At 38.2% G+C, this 19,946-nt stretch overlaps 1 protein-coding gene across 1 annotated transcript in view; it reads right to left on the minus strand.

Moving 5' to 3' along the window:
- LOC122840617 (leucine-rich repeat and immunoglobulin-like domain-containing nogo receptor-interacting protein 3) overlaps window positions 1-12,291 on the minus strand; it is a 38,607-nt gene extending 26,316 nt beyond the window's left edge. The window contains exon 1 of the mRNA XM_044133141.1: window positions 11,824-12,291. The gene's annotated coding sequence lies outside the window, so the exon portion shown is untranslated. The remainder of the gene's footprint in view (window positions 1-11,823) is intronic.
- Window positions 12,292-19,946: the final 7,655 nt, after the last annotated feature.

The following is a 19,946-nucleotide window of genomic DNA, read 5'->3' on the forward strand; positions in this document are numbered from 1 at the left end:
CTTGCTCCTTCCTCAGCTCTTACCGTGGTCACGGCTGAGATGTCTCAGTGATACCCTGGGAGGCTGGGAAGTTTCCAAGAGCACGATTTGCCTCGTGTGCATGTGAAGCCAATTTGTTTGTCGATGCACAGATCATCTTTGGACATGCAGAATCTTCACTGTCCTTGCAGGCAGGTCGACAAGAGACTAGAGAGGGTCAGTCTATCCCCTCGCCACGTGAAGTCCTCACAGACAATGTTGTACAAGTGAAAGTGGGAGATAGAGGGACTCGTTTCTGGGCGTTCAAGAACTGCCACCTTAAACGCAGCACATCTCTTGCATTTCAAACTGCGCCGTGGCAAGTGCTTGGTAATGAGATCAGTGGTGCTTTCTGAAGCTGACAGCTGGGGGAATAAACTGTCTGTTGCATTTTACACCATCAAAGTAATGCAGCCGAAATCTGTAAAACAGCATGCGTGCTCATCATCATTATCATCGCAACAAACAGCCCTCCGGATCAACACTCGAGGACGCACAAGCTTTGTAGAACAGGAGAGCAGAAACATTCCCATCCTTAAACCGTCCTTCCCAAGGACGACGGAGACAGCGACAGATCTGCTCTATCTCCATGTGATAGTGAGCGAAACGATGGGAGGACTGACAGGCGGCAAGGAGAGAAAGATAAGGAATCACAAGCACCGAAGAAGAGGCGCTGACAGCTCGCTGCTCCATACCAACCTGAGAATACTTCAGCTTTACAATATATATATATATATATATATATATATATACATATTTGAAAACCCTTATCCTAATTTCAACCCCAATGCCTGAATTATTCATTCTGGACCAATGGCAAGCAGAAAAAGGGATGAAAAGTCATTGCTCTATTTTCTATTCACATAATAAATTCATGACTGGATGATGTGCAAAAGTAGAAAGAAACAGTGGAGGTGTGGAGGACACCGTGAGAGCCATTTGGAGGAAAACCCAACCAAGATGAAAACAAAGCAAAGAGGGAAATGCAAGACAAGAAATTCTGCGTCAAATCAGCATCACAGATTATTAACCCGTCATCAGCTGAGTGTGAGGAACCAAAATCTAATATCTGACTGGTTTAAATGTTACAAACATCCCTGCTTGTCTTAATTTTCCAAAGATATTCAATGATTGGATTCATACAGACTCTGCTGATACGTTTGAAAACAGATATTAAAAATATATATTTGTATATATTTTATGCAAAGTTGTCATTTTGTCAACTTTACCTATTCATAAAAAATTGTACGTAGCTTACAGCTTTAGTTTTTAATGTAAGAAGAAACAATCCAGTTCCATTTCTTTTCACAGATATTAGCAGGCATGTTCATATTCCTCCAGTTTCACAGGTTTGTACTGGCTGCATTTTCTTAAGGGTTCTTTTACCCTAAAGTTGAAAAAGGTTTGAGAAGCAAGGTGCTCAACTTATATAGGAGCACTTTTTAGTGCAACTGAGGTCCAAATTAAATCATAGAGTCTCTACGATGCAAACTACCACTCAATATTTTCACCCTGCAGATTTTATGATCCTGTCTAAAACCTCTTTTTCTTTTTTTTTTACACTGGCTTTCATTTAGAGTTCAGTTTGAGTGTGCATCATTGTTTTATTTCCTTTTATGTTGTTATACTACTGTTTTCATTTATTAATCTATAGTTTTATGGCAACTTTTTAGCTTCCGGGGTCAACCTTTCTGTTTCAAAACTTTCACTCTGCAGGTAATTTTACAAAAGATTGCAATACAAAAGGCTTCACGGGGTAATCTCAATGACATTTCCAACAGAAATAGCCACATTCAAAAATATAAATATACAAGTTACGTCACCGGGAATTTTCCCAGTGGGCCGTTTCGACATTTTGGACCGCAAGGGCCAGGTTTATCTCTCATTTTGTGTGTTTTTAATATTTTTTTTAATTTATGGTATCCTACTGCTGTCCATAGGCTTAGTATGGCAAGCAATTTTACCATAAAATCCATCTGAAATGACTAAAATGACTTTTGACTAGACGTTAGATTTTGACTGTCCTGAATGGTAAGGCAAGATAACCACTGATTTTTAAACTAAGCTTGAGGGCAGCAGGTAGCCTCAGCAGAGCCTTGGTCTTTATGATATGAATCGGGAAATTTGCATGTTTTGAGAAAGATATTACTTGAGAATTGGGACAGTGGATTGATTGGGTTATAAAATTGAAGTGGTATACTATTCCTTTTAACAGCAGTAGAAGTTTGAATTCCCTGACTTTCATTTAATCCAACACTATGAGGCATGTCAGCTCTGGACCAGATTTCAGATGTCGCAGTGATGAATTAAAAAAGAAACGAGGCTCAGAAGAGGAGACTGACAGATGCTTTAAGGTGCTCTGCTTCACTTTTTAATGGAAGTGCTGCATTGTTAACGGGTTCATTAAACATGAAAATGCTTCAGAAATATGAATATTCACTCAAGGAATATTACTATTTTGCCACAAGAAGTTGGTGGAAAGAATATAACAATGTAAAATCAAACATATACATCAAAATGAGCAGACAAGTAACGAAATGTGACCGTCCCTCTCATGAGACATCTCTTCTGTCTGGACCTGATTGCTTTTTATTTAAGCAGTCCTTCTTGTCAGACATTTTCTATTCAAAAAACCCAGGCTGCTTTGCCACAAGGCAACAAGTCTCAGACCAATTTAAAGCTGGTGAAAAACACAAATAGTTCAACCTGCAATGGAGCGCATGATTCAAGGTGGGTTTTATTGTCTGATTGCGAGCAGAGGCCAAGCAGAGCCACGTTTCAATTTAAGGAGGCAGCTAACCTTTAGATCTAGAAGAAGAAAACACACAAACTGCATACAGATTTAGTCGCTTCCTTAACTGTTGGCTTCTCTGTCGTCTGTGACACATATAAAGGACAAAGCAACACATATGTGCTGGCATTCCCAACTGATTCCCACATGTTTTCGTTCCTGCAGGGATGGACACTGCACAAATTTGTGTGTGTGTGTGGGCGTGTGTGCGTGTGCGCGTGGGTGTGTGTGTGTGTGTGTGTGTGCGTGTGCGTGCGTGTGTGAACATCCAATGGTGAAAAGGCCTCCAGCTTCTGCCGGCCTGTTTGTGTGGCAGTGAGGCAGAAGTAATGTCTGAATCTGTGCTTCCTCAGAGCAAAATGCATGCATGTGTGTGTCTGTGTGCAGGCACGCGCGCACGTGTGTGTGTGTGTGTGTGCGGGTGTGTGTGTGTGTTTGTATAAAAAACAGGGGTCACTGCTAAAGGACGGTACAAAGAGTCTGTCTGTCCGTCTATATTCATCCAGAACAAACAGCCCTTAGAGCAGTTTTTATTAATGAGAATGAGAAATTTGGACACCAATTAGAGAAATCTTTGCATTTTAACAATCTGCTTTGCCTGAGGAAATAAAAACATGATGAAACTGCAGCTACTGCTAATATTAAAGTAGAAGATATCAAATCAATGAAGATTCATCTTATGTTTACAAAAATAGTTGCGTCTTTAACAACAACGAGGAACTAAATAATACAGTTAACCAAGTTTGGAAATCCAACATGCTCTTGTCCTATATGTGAACTCTGACATTGAGATAATGTGTCTCCCCGTGAACAGCCAGAGACATTGTATGACACGAAGAGTATGGAAAGCCTAAGGGCAGACACGAGCAAGCAGGCGGGACGAGATTTAGTGGTTTATTAAAGTGCAAATTTTGCTCACAGGCAGGTAGACGGCAAACGGAAACAGCCGAGAACCACACAACAGGAGCAGGACAACAGAAGGCATGAACCTTTAACGGACCGACAGGAAGCAATGAAGGCTTGATGGCAGGTATAAGCACCCTGGGACCGCTGCAGGACAGGTGTGAGTCAAGTGTGAGGGCCTGGGCAGTCAGTGTGACAGTAGACAGAATGAAAACCAAACAAAGCGGAGACAAGTGTGACACATACGCAGGGATTGAAGCTGTCCCGTCTCAAAATTTTCTAGGACCTGTCAGACATCTAAATGCATTTTACTTGAAGCTGGTGAACTCTTTTAATGTTACACTGATTCCTACTGGGTGATGATGCTGTTTCAACAATGCTAAATATTTAATATTTGCCCTTACTTTGACCACTGGAATCACGGCCCCTTTAAAGCCTCTAAAGGTCTCCTCCAGTATTCTACACTATGACTGAATCTCATCTCAAAATTTTTGTTTTTATTTTACCAGATATTGAGAATGGTCCTTATCCTCCTTTAATATCAATAGGTGCTAAATATATTTCAATGCAAAGTAAAATACAAACCCATTTAGGGGGACTGTGCAAAAATTGTCACAAGTTTCTTTTGACCTAGGTGTTGTGTTTGTTTTTCTGATGAAGTGTTATCTCAGCGTGCAACACACCTCAGCATTAAGATATTTTACTGTTGTGAGTATTGAAGGCTAAAAGATATCTTCAAAAGATATATGTTCTCATGATACTGTATGAGAAAATGTAAAGAAGCCCACTGTAGATCATCAACACCATTCAGTGTAACAATTTCCTGCCTCATATATTAAGACTTTAAAACTTAGAGTCTGAATCTAAATAATTAACAAATGTTTCACTACACTGGAAATATTTCTACACTTGGACTTGCTTACTTTTGCACTTCTTTAATTGTCACACTTCATCTATGTCAGGGCTGTATAGGAATCTGTAAAGATAAAGGAAAAGGTACAGGTAAGATAAAGGTCATTTTATTTATATAGCACATTTTCAATAACAAGGCAATACAAAGTGCTTTACAGGATTTAAAAGGAAATAAAAACAGAGTAACAAACCAAAGGAAAGAGCAAAAGAGGAAAAAGCTAATAATGTTGATCCAAAATAAATAAACTATTCAGGATTGGTAGGTAAGTATAAGTAAGTAAGTAAGTAAGTAAGTAAGTAAGTAAGTAAGTCAGTAAGTCAGTAAGTCAGTAAGTAAGTAAGTAAGTAAGTAAGTAAGTAAGTAAGTAAGTAAGTAAGTAAGTAAGTAAGTAAGTAAGTATCCTCTGTTCTAATTCCTATTCTGGGTTGGGAGAATAGGAGTCTAAAAAGTAATTGCTAAAGTAGTTTTTCTAGATTCTAAGTTTGTTATAATTCCTTTTCTGGTTTGCAATAATAGGAGTCTCTCTGCATTGTAATGTAAAAATGAAGCTAAGAAGTATAATCTAAATAGTGAGTAATCTACAGTTTCTGAAATATAAGCTGAAGAGTGACTAATAAACTGTAAGTGGACTTTTAGACAAGCAATTTTGTGCTCTCCTACTATCTTGTAATCTGTGCATAAATAGTGATCTATATATTATGCTAGGGACAGACTCTGGAGAAAAATTGGCCAGGGAGTTCCTGACACTTTCCAGACTTGTATTTGTAAAACATTTTTTAATCACATTATTTTTTTTTTTCTTTCACTGATCTTTCATATGAATTCACAATAAAATACAATGCGGGTCAAGCACAACATTCTGTGATGTGATTGATTTCATGTAAACAGTAAATGGTAAATGGAAGTGGGATGAAAAAGGAAAAATAAAGTTTTATTTCTTTCTTATAGAGTGAAAAAAAGCCTTTTTTTCAATAAATATCTTAAATGTCTTTATTAACCTCTGTCTTGTCTTTCTATCATAGAAATCATGAGCTTTCATATGACAACTGATTTTGAAAACATCACAACATTACTGGACACACAACATTGTGTCCAGTAAGGCGTAAAAGGCTCAGTCTTCTCCGAGTCTGTGGCTAAATCTTCATTGGGTATGAATAATTATTCAAAGTGCTGTATGTAGAAGAATTGTCTCCAAGTAATTTAGTATTCTAGACTATTTAGTGCATACAGAATATGTTCTTATGAATATTTAAAACCTCCTTATGTTTGAATTTTTAAATCTATGGATAAAGGTGGGGTAAACTTAAAACAAAAGCCCCTCAGTATGCCACCTAGCAGTTTGTGTAGTGAGCTCTCAACGCTCGATACCTGAGTCATAAAAATCCAATTTTGTGAGAAAGTAGCACAACACTCCATCATGGCTATCAGCCGAGTCCCTTTTCTAAACAGGAAAATGTGGTTTGTGTTGTGCCTAGACAAACTGAGGGGATCAGGGAAGGAATCGATAGCAATACAATGTTCTGTAAGAGAGTTCTTATGGATCAGAGCGCCGCCGAGAATCATAAAGTCACTGATGAAAAAACAAATGGCATTAGAGAAGAAGTACGAAAACAGGAATGAGAAAAGCGACGTATACAAGTGAGACTCTTCAGCCTCATGTCAGCAAAGTACAAGCTCCACACCGAAGCACAAATGCACACACACAAGAGGCATTTGTGCCCTGACTTCAGAACTAACATTTAACACTGAAGCTAATAGAGAGCAACATACAAAAAAACACCAGTCAAACTAAATAAAATTACTCCAAAGAGTACTAAACACAAATCTAAACAAAAATAGTCACTTATTGTCTCAGTCGCTCTGTCCCTGCCCCTATTCTTCTCTCACAGTCAGACACATTCCCAAAGACATGAGAGAACGGAGATAGGTGAGAACACAGGGGACATCTTGCAGCTGCTCATTAACTGGGCTGCATAATTAAAAGGTAAAGTGATACTATTTAACCTGTATTAACATCAAATTAACCACAGTACAAATGGTGCACAGATGCACTAAGTAACTGAACTTACAAACATTCAGGAAGCACAGGTGAGCAGACATCCAAACTCCATGACGCCTAATAAACATTTAATGAAGTGTGAGAAACAGTGACCTCATTCATGCAGGGCCAATGACACCCTGTTTGTGTAAAGTTCAAAATACTAAAAATAATAAATAAAAAAAAAACCTTTCCATTGCTCACTCTGATGAATATTTTCAATTCTATATTGCAAGTCAAATTAAAATAAGATATAAAAAATATATGTATAATTGGCCTTCTTGCCTCACCACATATATTTACTTCTGTCTTGGGTTGTTGATGATGTTCTGCTGTTTCTATTTTTTCTGAGTTTATTCTTTTTTTTATTTCAGGGCTGACCCAAATGCCTCAAAGCACAAATGACTTACAGTAAAAAATGATTAAGCAAATAACTTACATTTATGTACGCAATTGAGCACAAAATATTTGTAAAAATTTGTTTCTTTTAGTGATAACACTGCGGAAGTCTCCAACAGATAAATCTAAGCAAAATCAACAATTATTAAGTCATTAAACCTAATATTATTTTGAAGCTATAATTAGTTGTGTAATATAAATAAAGAGTTAGTGAACTAGTTATAAATGGAGTCGTGGATGCTTATACTTCCAACTTAAAAAAAAAAAAAAAATCCTTCAAGGTGATGTGTGAAAATGGGAAATGTTAAGTCTGTGAAAGTTTGCCCATGTTTGAAATATAGTAACCTATAATATGAATAAAATATAGAATTATGATTTGCTTATGAATTAATTTCTTCATTATCTCTTTTCAAGGAAAAAAACATAAAACCAGAAGGAACCCTTGAAACAAATTAGCTGTGAAGTCAGAACATGGAGTCAGAATGAACTGTACATTTAATGCTAATTAAAGTCTTGTTGTGAAGCTAATTGCTTTCTTAAGGGGTTGCTTAGAATCGTCCATTTTAGTCTTTCTTGTAATAACAGCTTTTGTTTCGTATGGTCACAAAAAAAGCCTAGAGTGTTTTCATATTTAGTGTGAAAACACTGACTGCTGGTGGAGTGTGACATTCATAACAGTGATGTAACCTTGTGGCAAATGGCTGTTGGAATCAAGCACTTTGTTTTTCTGCTTTCTGTGTTCAAACTAATCTCCTGGGGAGGGCAGAGAGAACAGGGTGCGAGTGAAGCATGAAGCAGCCTCATGAGCGAGATACTGGATGTTACAGAAGCGTTGTGGAACAATTCCCAGGAGAAAAGCTTTCTGTAATTAGAAAAGGAAAGATTTAATGATCGCTAAATTCAATCTGAGCATTTCCTTTTAAATACATTAAAAATCACTTAGTGGATATTTGTCAGACCGAATAACGGCGCAGAGCTCAATGCTCGTAGCTCAATAAAAATTCATTAAAAGTGCAAGACAGCAGGTGACCTTAAAACTTTCTCCGCCTGAGATTGAAAGAGACAGCGGTGAAGTGCGGCAGGCAGACAGACGGATAGAAAACGAGTGCGGAGCGGAACAACAGAATTTGAAGCCCTGAGGTCACTTCCGAAAAAAAAAAAAAAAAGACTGCAGCGGGAAAGTAAATTAAAGCAAGCGAAATAGAAAGCGGAAAGGGTTGCATGAGGGAAAGGCTGTTTGTGAGAGAATTATTTTTTCATAAAGGAGGCAATGAAAAACAGAGGAGCAGAAGGAGGAGGAGGAGGTGTTGAGGCCAGGAGGCTGTAATAGAGTGAAGGAGGCTGTGGCTGCAGGGAGGCACAGCTCCCAACTCCATGTTAGTTGACCCAAGGAAAAGGTCTGCTTCTTTATTACAGACTGAGATCATGCCCTTTATTTCACACCATATATTTTACACCAAAGCATTATAACCTCTATGGACTCAAAAAATAACAGAGTCACAAGCACACTCCCACCCAAGGTGAGTAAAACTGAAAACAGAACTATTAAAATCAGCAACACACAACGTTACACCTCAAGCCCCTCTTTAATAATGCCTTGTGCTTCATCACATTTTTCTTGTTTTGTTGCTTGTGTGTGAGAGTAGTTATCCGCAGATCTCTGGGGTTAGGAGACTTTGTCCTTGTCTGTGAAATCACCTCAATCACACTCCAGTGAGCTAATGGGAGCAATCCTCCATGCAGGACATCTGAAGTCCCACGATGCATTGCTCAAGGTTGGTCATCATCCTTACTTACACACATAAAGCACTTGCTGAGATCAAAAGCACCTTCGACAACCACCGACTCGCCTTTCCTTCAAATCTTCTCAGTAAAGCTCTGCTTAGATTGTTTCTTTCTTTTCTCACACCTCAATACAGTCAAAAAAACAAAAAAACGATTATGACTTTTTCATCCTTGGGCACCTGACCCGCTGTGTTCACTTTATCATCTTCCCATGTTGGCTTTTAAGCCATGCAGAGAGGTGGCGTACCACGTGAATATAATTTTTTTAGCTTTCCCAATTTGCTGTATTGCTACTGAAACAATAAAACTCCCAGGAGTTTTAATAAATGTGTAGCATACTTAATATATGATTTCATTGGGTGAAAAAAGTCTAGTATATTATAATGAGCCCCAGATATGATGCTGAGCGTTTGAAGCTTGACACCCCTTGTTTATATCGATCTAGTTGAGACTCTTATTTTGAAATAGAAAAGGAATTCATGTTGGCTAATTTTGCAGCTCTTGTGTTGCTAACAAACTTTGTTATAGAAACTTGGAAGAAGCTTTCACTGAATCATTTGAATCATCCGTCTATGGATCTAAAACGATCTGAGGAGGAATTTGAAAATGTCTCAAAGGAATCTGAAACCAGTCATCCCACTGTACGGAGAACAGTCTACAAGGGGAGAAAATTCAAGTCACACCGTATACCAACATCCCCAGATCAGGTCATTTGAACAAGTTCACCCTGAAAGCACACAGCAAGATGCTAACATAAGTCTGCAAATACCTGAAAACATCCTCACCGGACCCACAAGAGGCTTGTAATGGATTCTTTCCTCTATCTCTTTTAGCCTCTTTTATCTGCTTACACGCTGCAGCTTACATAACCATGTTTATGTGTGACTGTTGACAGTCAGATGTAAACAGACAGAAACTGATTAGACTCCCCTTTAGGGAGGGTACACATGGCAGAGAAGAATAAAGGCTAAACTCGCGCTACAGTCTTTGCCTCACTTGGTTTCATCCATAAGGTTTGCTCTGTGTGGCCTCAGCGCTGGACGGTGAATGTAACTCTGTATCTGTTCCATTTGTATGACATGTGTGGCTTCTAACATTTGATTATTTTTATATATCCGAATCCCATTATTTCTCAAGGTAATTTACAACGAGGGGTTCTGGTCGGGCTCTGAAGCTGGTTAACAAACCTGGGAAGTACACAGAGACAAAAATGAATGAACTCCAACAAGTTCTTGCAACAGTTGATAAAAAGATGCTTGCCTGTACAATCAGAAGTCTTCACCCAAAGGAGAGCTGCAGGTATAAAATATCTTCTCTTTAGAAAAACCATGAAGAGACAAAAGACAAATATTCAGACTTTTGGAATAATACTGTCTAAGTATTCTTTCTGACTGAAAATGAAAAGTAATTGTTTTATTTTTAAACTAGTGTACGCACAAAACACTAAGCCTGAACCTGTAAGTGATGTAAGCCCAAAACTAGCTTACATCACTTCACTTTCCATGCAAAAGTTGTGATCTATAAAAAAAGTCAAACTGGAGTGTGCGGTTTCTCACCCGTATATGGAGACAGGGGAAACTTGCGGTGCAGATGGTAAGGTGGGGAACTGAAGCCACACCGCATCATCGTTTCTCTCAAACATCTAATTTCACACCATATGAAACTTTAATAATAGATCAACTTTGTCACAAGTATCCAAACAGCAGAGTTATTTATGCTTCCACTGTTGAGCCTTAACTATGCATGAGAACCAATCTTAAATGGAAATCCCCACAAACATTTCTTCAACGTTTTTTTCTTCCATGATCTCCAGGTTGATGGGTACCACGTATTGACACAAAATTTGACAAGGTGTTAGGTTCATGTCATAGATGTGCAGCCGACAAATCTGGAGCACAGTGGAAAAGTGTGCGATGCCATCATGTAAGAAAGTACCGGAAACAAGTCAACGATGAGATGCAAAAAACATTATTACAGGGTCATTTATTCTGAACCTTTAAATTTGCTGCAGGTATTGGGTCATTTGTGGGGAACGAAAATGGTCAGTATTCCTTTTTCTGATACTTCTTGCTAAAACTGATGGACCTCTAAAATACGACCATCACCTTCTTTCTCATCCTTTGCTTTCATTGTTGCAGAGGCAGAGAGGAAACTAGACAGGCATGGTGTCCAAAGGGAAAGATTCAGGTGTAGGTAATTGCTTACAAAGATAATGCAACAGGAGATAGGATCAGAGGGGAGGTGACAGTCTGTAATTGGAAATGGTGAAAGAAAGAAGACCGTGGAAAAGGATTGGTGAAAGAGAGATAGTGGGACTCAGTGGCATGCTGAAACACCCCATGCAGCCTTCTTGGCGTTACAGGCCAGTATAGGTAAGCGGTCACTAGACACTATAGGTCACGTTAAACAGGGTTGTTCATGTCATGTTCCTCCATGCGGCGTCCCGCAGGGCAGAATGTGAGCCCCGGCTTTGGTCCGTTTTCTATTTGCCACAGCCCATAGCTGCACACTGTGTGCCCAACACATAACCCAGGCACAAAGTTAATGTAATGAGCCAGAAAAAGATCTCTTCTCTGAGACATGAAATATAACAACGTTCCACCAGCAGAGGCTTATTTACATGCATCACTCAAAAACGGCTGAAAAATTTGCCCTGGTTGCAAAAATAAGCATTTAGAAGAAAGGAAGCATGACCATAAATGGACACACACACACACACACACACACACACACACACACGCCTACATGCAACCCCTCAGCCTCATCATCTTCTTTCCTTTGCTTTTCTGCCAGGACGAGTAAGGAAGTCTTGTCAGTGCTGGTAGTCGTCAGCGTAGAAGATCAGCAAACACGCAGTTTTGATTCAAGTGTGTCTGAGCTCTATTTGTGAAAATAACTCCAACCAGTGAGGGTTAAATATTCATGCCCCAGTGTGTGCGAGTGTGTGCTGACATGTGTATGTGTGAGTAAACATACCCAGGACGGAAGCGTGGTCCCTGATGCCCCCTCATCTGTCCAGCTGTGTGTGTGTGTAGATCTTATTTTCTCTCCTCTTGGCCCACAAGTGGCCGTCGCCGCTCGGGAAGCTCACCGGTGTGATCTTCTGATCTTTCCCTCAGTCGGTCTCACTCCTCGGCGTGCCAAACATGCCTCCTCTCTTCTTCCCAGTTCTCCTTCCTGCCCTCCCTCCTGCCGACAGGCTTATGTGCACACTTCACACCTCCTTCTACTCCTTGTTGCTTATCGTGACCCCGGTAAAAAAAAAAAAAAGAAAGCCTGTTACATTAAGGAGGCTAACGTGAGACCCTCCTCTCCTTCAGCCAGTGCTGTTCAGGGATCCATCCGTCTCCCAACGACGTGGACGTGGAATTAAGGGAAAGGAGAGGAAGGATGGGGAAGGAGCGAGCTGTTGCTGTAGCTGTTGCCTCTGCCTCCTTCTGTATGAGCGCCTCTCTCTCGCTTAGCATTCTTTTCATCTCTCTCTCTGCTCACTCACTCTTTATCTTGCACCACCCCCTCTCTTGTTCCCTCAGTCACTGTCTATCTGCTCCCGCTCTGGATGCTGCTGGCCGCGTGCTGGAGCGAGTCTCTCTTATGGGAAAAGAGATGAAGAAAACAGGAGCAGGGGAGACAGAAAATTCAAAGAGAAAGATAAAAAAAAAAAAAAAAAAAAGAAAAATTCTTGAAAAATAAAAACATAAATGATTTACATTAAAACATTTAGACAGTACCATAGAAATGATTTTATGTCCCTGAAACTTTTAATAATTTTGTCATTTCTAGACATACATTTTAATGCATTTCCTTGGGATTTTAAGAAAAAAACCAACACAAAGCAGCAGAGGGAAAATGATCTTTGAGCTTAAAACCCGATTACATATAAACCCTTAAATAAGTGTTGTGTGGATGTCTATTCCACCATTCCTGAATCACTGATTTGTAAAATTACCTTTTGCTGCAGCAAGTATTTATTCATACTCCTTCCAGACAAGGATTGAATATTATTTTTATTAAACCTTTGATCTTTGCTTCTTATTGAAAACCACATGGGTATCTTCAGGGAAAAGAGAAATGCTTCCTTGAAAATATCGTAAAAAATCAAAGATTTCAAAACACTTTTACAATTTTTAATCAGCATATTTGTAGTTTTAAGATTTATCTTTGGCAATGAGCATCATGTCTTTGAGGTTGGAGGGCCTTCTGACCATCACCCTAATCTCTGGCTCCCCCTACAGATTTTTTATTCATTTACTTTTTTAATCAAATTCAGATCCGGACTCTAAAACAATAATATTCCCACTATGCGTCCAGTCAGAAGAAACAAGATGGAACAATGAAATTATAAGTTTAAACTTAAATCTGACATGGAGTATGAATAATTATTCTGGCCTCATCTGTACAGAAAAAGTTTTTTTTTAAATATTTTAATAGAGGGACCAAAACACTAGAAAAATACTGTTTTGCATTTTTCTACGTATTAAAGATAAAGAGAGGAAACGCTCAAAATGACAGTCAAAAGGACATAAAGTTAAAGGCTTTTCTTTGAAAAGAGAATATTCTAGCTTTTTCATCTGCAATAGATTGAAAGAATTGCAAACAGGCTGAAGTACTTTCTCTGTCTATCAGAAAATAAAGTGTTTCAGTCAATAAATTGATTGTAGTTGGCACAGTGCTTTGCCAAAGGGCACCATTATGCAAGGAAAATCATGATTTATGCAGACTATAAATCCCAGACTGTTTTTCCGCTAGTGAGAGGAACTAAAACAAAAACAATTGCATCATGCAATATTCTGTTGAGCAAAAACAGTAATTTGTGAAAATAATATTCTGGCCTCGGATTTATTGTCACATCATTCTAAGAAGCAATCATGCTTCTACAGAGAAGGCGAAGAATCTTAATGTGGTAAAAACAATCTTTAGGAAGGATTATATCGTTTTAGATTTGATCAAAAATGGTTCAACTTGGGGCGTGCTGTGGTGGCGTAGGGGATAGCGCAACCCACACTTGGAGGTCTTGAGTCCTCGACGCAGCCGTCGCGGGTTCGATTCCCGGACCCGGCCGACATTCGCCGCATGTCTTCCCCCCTCTCCCTCCCCCTTCCCTGTCAGCTCCACTGTCATATAAGGGACACTAGAGCCCACAAAAAGACCCACTGGTGGGAAAAAAAAAATTCAACTTTACAGTACACCTCGTGATTCAGTATTGCTTTTAACATGACCTTTCCATTCTCTCACAGCTTTGCGGGGAAATGTTGACGCAGCCGTTGTTACAACCTTATTGAAGGTCAGTGAAGTTCGTGGGTGTTTGGTTCTGTGCAGCTCTTTTTAGTCCCCAGCGCAGCATTTCAATCGGTTCAGGGTTTGGACTGTGACTCTTGATTATTTTTTGCTTTGGAGCATTCTGCTGAAGATTTACAGTTGTCTTTTGATCTTTACATTTTCTGTGAGCTTTCATCCTGGTAGCCTCAGACGGTACTTTGGTATACCAACAGGTACAGCTGGGACACTATGTTGTCAATTTACATCAGATGAACTTCAAAGTGATTTAAGCATTTTTTTAAATTCTAAATTATGGATGCACTCTTATTTAGAAATAAAAAAAAACATCCATGCACTGCCTATGCCTGCTTGTAATACTTTATTAACTGGGAAAATATCCAACCAAATCTCCAGTAGGTTCCATACTTTCAATTTCTTTAAGTTTTTGAACATAATAAAATCATATAAATTTTAGTAATTTATATGATTATATCATTTACTGAACTGATATCATTCAGTAATTGGATTATATCAATTACTGAATTTTTATTTTTATTTTTTATATAAAAAAATAATTATAATTCAACTCATTTGTATTAGTTTTTCTTAATTAAAGCATAATGGAAACATGCCCAAACTTCTTTGCACAATTATAATCCTATTACAGTGTAATAATTTAACCTAAACTCAATTTTAATACTCAGTTTCATTTGGATGCATTTGAAGATGGTATAAGCAAACTTCAAAATATTGTCTAAATATTTATAGTATGACAGAGGGCTTCACTTAAACATTATTTATTATATGTAGAGATTAATAAATATCAACTTCTTTTTCCCGATAGAAGTAAAGCGTATTTTTTGCAGCCAGCTTTTGCTTTGGCTGCATATATTTGGAGTGTCACAGCTCACAGGCAGACCTCTACATAAATCTAAGCAGTGTTTGGTAATTAATCTAATCTGCAGAATCTGGTTGTTACATATTAATCTTTTCCTTTAAGTTTCCTGTTGAGCTCAATTTAAAAATTGGAAATTTACCAAACGTGGTGGTTTAATTTTTTTAAATCTTGTTTTGTACAATTAACCTGCCAGTCTCTGAAGATAGAAATGAGTCTTCAGGTCAAATCTGGCACATTTGCACAATGGACTAATTCACTCATGTTGACTAATGAAGAACTATAAATAAAGGAGAGAAAGTTCCAGACCATAATGCTTGATTATGGTTTGGAAAATGTTTGTACTTGACCTCTTTACCAAATGTCACTTTCTCTATCCTCTCTACTTTGGTTTGTCCCTTTTTGCTATTTCTCTAAGTGTTGAGGATTTTGAATTTGGGAGGATTTTACTTAGATTTCAATTCTAGGATAATTAGACCTTAACTGGAGTGGCCTTAAAACCCTTCCTGGATTGACTGGTGGCAACAATTGGATTCCTGAGATCATTGTGGTGATGAACTGAAAACGAAATTAACAAAAACTTTGACAAACATCTTCATCTAGCCTACATGAAATTGATAGAAAAATAACTACAAAGTCCGCAACTTTAGCTCTCTTTGGAAATATTCTTCTGTAGCAGGATTGTCTAATGGGTCATTGGACAATTTAAGTAATAAAAACATAATTAGTAGAATATCTGCAGCTATTTTTTTAATGGGCCAAACAACTGTCCCATTCCGAGAAGCTTCTGACCCAAATGGGTACTTCGGGATCCCTGTAGTTCGCTAATTTTCTGCATATTTGTTCACAACTTTGAAGGAAACATATTTTCTTATTACCTCTTAAATGATGCCATGTTGGCAAGGACTTCAGTACATGTTTTTTTATGAGATATTAGAGATATTCCTCCATAGTAATTATCAGAATTTATTTTATTAGCTTCCTTTTTTATCAAACCTCTAAATATCCATAAATCCGTTTGTAAATTTCTTTACACAGTGGTGATTAATAGTCACTCCTTTAACTGAATAGGCATTATTTTTGGCCTAATAAATTATAGTAAATTTCTATCCCTCAAATACATCAAGAGTTTCAAAGAGTAAAAGGATGAAATTCAAACTCCTAATCTCCTTTGTCCTTTCTTTATGTGAATGGAGAATAATACAATTCAGCTTGTCAAACATCAAGCCTTTAAAAATAACCTTTAAGTTTTGAAAACCAGTCTTGTGTTTAAAGGTAACATGGACAATACATTTTAAGGTTAAAGCTCTTTCGGTTGCAGTTTTTAGAGTCAAACAATATTAAACTTTCATTGATCACAGAGGTAAGAAAAACATGTCAAAAGAAAATGGAAGGTTCACAAATCTAGCTTTTGATCATTTTAATCCTTCTGTTTGTTTTTTTTGTTGTTGTTGTTTTTATGTATTTATTTATTTATTTTTTTCTGTTTAACCATCTAAACCGTTTTGCCCAAAGCATCCAGAGAGAGAAGGAACGGAGGAGCGTGAAGGAAAATAGACATTTTTATTGTTCGGTCCTGTTGCCTTGTCAGAGTAGATCAGATCACAGGCTACTGAGGTTTAATCACACACACGCACACACACTGAAAAGCACTGAAAAACTCTGGCCTGACTGACTGGCCCTAAGGTCAGAAACAGATCATTTCAGGAGAGGAGAAGTCTGTCCTGTGACCCTAAGGCCACGAGGCAAAACCGCCAAGGCACTTCATCCAACAAACACCTGCCATGCCAACCTCTTAGCCACTCTGAGCCAGCCGCCCACGTTCGGACACAACACACCAAGTCACATGCTCTGCTCCTAATGCCTGAATGTAGTTTATGCTCAATGGTCAGGTCAGCTCATTTCTTGCTGTTTTAGTCAATGAAATCCTCTCTTTTCCATCAGTCATGTGTAACATAAATGTGTTATCTACCTTGCTTTTTCAAAAGTGCCATCTCAGTCAAACATAAGAGCACTAGATTTACTTTTACTCCGCTTTTTATGACACTCAATGAGAATATGTAGGTTTTATCCTGACGTGACTCTGTTGCTGATGCTGATGAAGCGCTGCGACTATCAAAGAAAGTGGCATTGGCGTTTCATCTCCAAACTCAGCTTTGACTCACTGGATCACATTTAGAAATAACCAAATGTGCACACAAGCAACTGAGCTGTCAATTAGAGGCAGTTCATCAAAGAATGAATACACTGCAGCAGCAAGTGACGGATTAAAGTCGCTCTCATCTGATGACAGTTAAAAATTGGGCATTTAATTAAGGCTGGGTGCTCTTCTCATTTAATACAGTGCTTGGGATTCATTGGGTTTCTAATCATTATGTGAAGTTAAAGATATATTTATCAACAAATGAGGTAATTTATAACATGTGCATGTATTTATGGCTTGGTAAATATTAACTAACATCTACCAGCTGACACAGTGTGCAGTTTATAGAAGCGTTACTTGATGTTGTAAAATAAATATACTATGTAACCTTCATATTGAGTGGACTTATTCAAACAAAATCACCAGTAGCACTTTTTTTTTTGTTGGCGTAATCACTCACTTTAAAAGAGGGGGCTTCTAAAGCAAGTCTTGAGGGCTGGTGTTTCCCAACTTCCCAACTGCTTCGACAGGGAAATAGCAGGACTACGTCTTCACTTCAAGCTAAAGGCTAATTTAATCATTTGATAGAGGTGTGGTGGACCATGGAAATATCAAAAAGTTGTAGGAGAAAGTAAATATGACTCAAACAGTTTTAAAAGCTTTATATTATGTTAATCAGATTCTTCACTTGCTGTTTTGGTAGTGCTTTATTTGTAGTGGTATAGATAAGACTGACATAATACTGTCATAAGCATGATATAACACTTCTTCTGAATATGAAGGAGTACATTTTTAGTGCAAGTTTTAGTGCAACTTTGCATTAAAAGTATTGTTATTTAACGAATGACACTTAATGACAACAATCATAAACATTCATAAAAGCTCTATCATGTTTATAACAGGTGTTATGTTTATGACAGTGTCATGTCAGTCTCATGCACAGCCCTTTAAATAATCCAGTGATTATCGTGCCAACATTTTAAGCTAACTTTGGTAAGAAGAGTAAAAACATGACTCCAAATGTCGTTGTTGGAGAACTACTGCAAAGAGCGGTGTCTTGGCGTCACCTTGTCTCTAACACCCATGCTAGATTTTTCTCCTCTCCCACCACAACCTTAAATATGTGGAGCTAAATGCTACTGCATGAGACTAACACTGAGCTTTTCAGCCAGGAGGGTTTGACATGAAAAGAATGAGTATGTTGGAAAGCACTTCATGCACTTCAGGATCCGTTTCTCTTCTAAAAGCTGCAAGTAACATTGCTTGAGTGCATGGCATCATGAAATACCAGGGTATCTTAAATGAAAATCTGGTGAACTATCAGAAAGCCTGAATAACAGGACAATGGGTCAATAATACTAAAACCTGTGATAACGTGGATTTAGAAACGATTCGCCAAGCAAAGCATGTGTCTTCGTCCATGACCATTTCAGTCCTGATATACTTTAATTTTTACAAAGGGTGAAAACAAAGCGGTCAGGTTCTGGATTTATGTGTGTATATAAACATTTGACTGTGAAAAAGTATTCAGACTTCTTCGAAATGAACATATTTGTTCTTAATTGTTAACTGTTTTCATTTCCTCGTAGCCACATCATCACATCAGCAATGTGGTACTCAATTTTGGAACTGGTTTTGACTCCACAAGATCTTGCATATAAATTGTTGAAAACATTTTACTCCTGATGGGCTTTTATGTTTTACTTAAAAGATGCATAACAGTTTGGCTGAAACTCCTGGAATGCTTCCTTTTTACATCCTGAGCCAAATTTCACAGAAGAAAGAGAACTAAACAGTATTTCATTTTCATAAAAAAGTTCAAAACAACATTAATTTTCCTTGAATATTGTTTACCAGCACATTCCTACTGCTAATTCGTGCAGAAGGTGGCAGAAATGTCACATTTAAAAAAAATATTTCATGTTAATGTCATGAAAAGTTTGTGTAACGCCTCCTGAAAGTTTGTAGGTGCATTTATGTAGGCGTAGAGTGACTAAGGATGCATTTTCACAGCAGTTGGAGAGTCTTGGGATTTTGTATTCAAATGTAAGAACTGCAGGTCCCTAAAAATGACAGGCCAATACTTTCAGCCCGATGCAGGGGGGACTTTCAATTGAAGTGACATTTAGGACAGGATGGGATGGCATTTAGGTTCTGAGCGTATGAGGAGTGCCAGACATTAGTGGATGACGTGGATGAGTCTTAGACATGATTTCAATTGTCGCCAAACATAAAATAGAGTTTTTCAATGCCACTCTTTTCAGTCCTTATTAACATTTCTATTAGTTCAGTGTTTTCAAAACATTTGCAGATGATTTCACTCGTGTTTTCTCTGACATGGGGTTAGCCTTTGTTTTCTGGATGTATCACAAAATGTCTGTAGCTTCATCATTATTATTTATAGAAAACACAATTAAAATGTCATTAGTTATTCCTGGTCTCCAACAACGGCCATAAGATCGTCTGAGTCTCACAGTCACATTCGCCTGCTGTTATTGGTAATTGATGGATTCACCTTTTATGTGCCTGAGCCAAACACTTTATCTGTGCCTGGCAACAATAACCTGTCCGACCTGAACAAACAGCCCGTTTCGCAGAGAGCAGCTTGTCCTGCACTCTCCAAATGAAGGCGGTCAAAACATGTCAGGTAACAGCTCTGTTTTCTGTGCAGACCAAACGAAAGAGACTTACTAAATAAAGGGAACTTTTTGTCCTTTCTGTTTAATCCTCCTCTCTCTTTCTTGTGGATTTGCCACTGTTTCACTGTGTGAGACAGATTGCAGATGACACATTCATTAGCAA

The sequence above is a fragment of the Gambusia affinis genome, linkage group LG12, assembly GCF_019740435.1.
Source record: "Gambusia affinis linkage group LG12, SWU_Gaff_1.0, whole genome shotgun sequence".
NCBI classification, from domain to species: Eukaryota; Metazoa; Chordata; class Actinopteri; order Cyprinodontiformes; family Poeciliidae; genus Gambusia; species Gambusia affinis.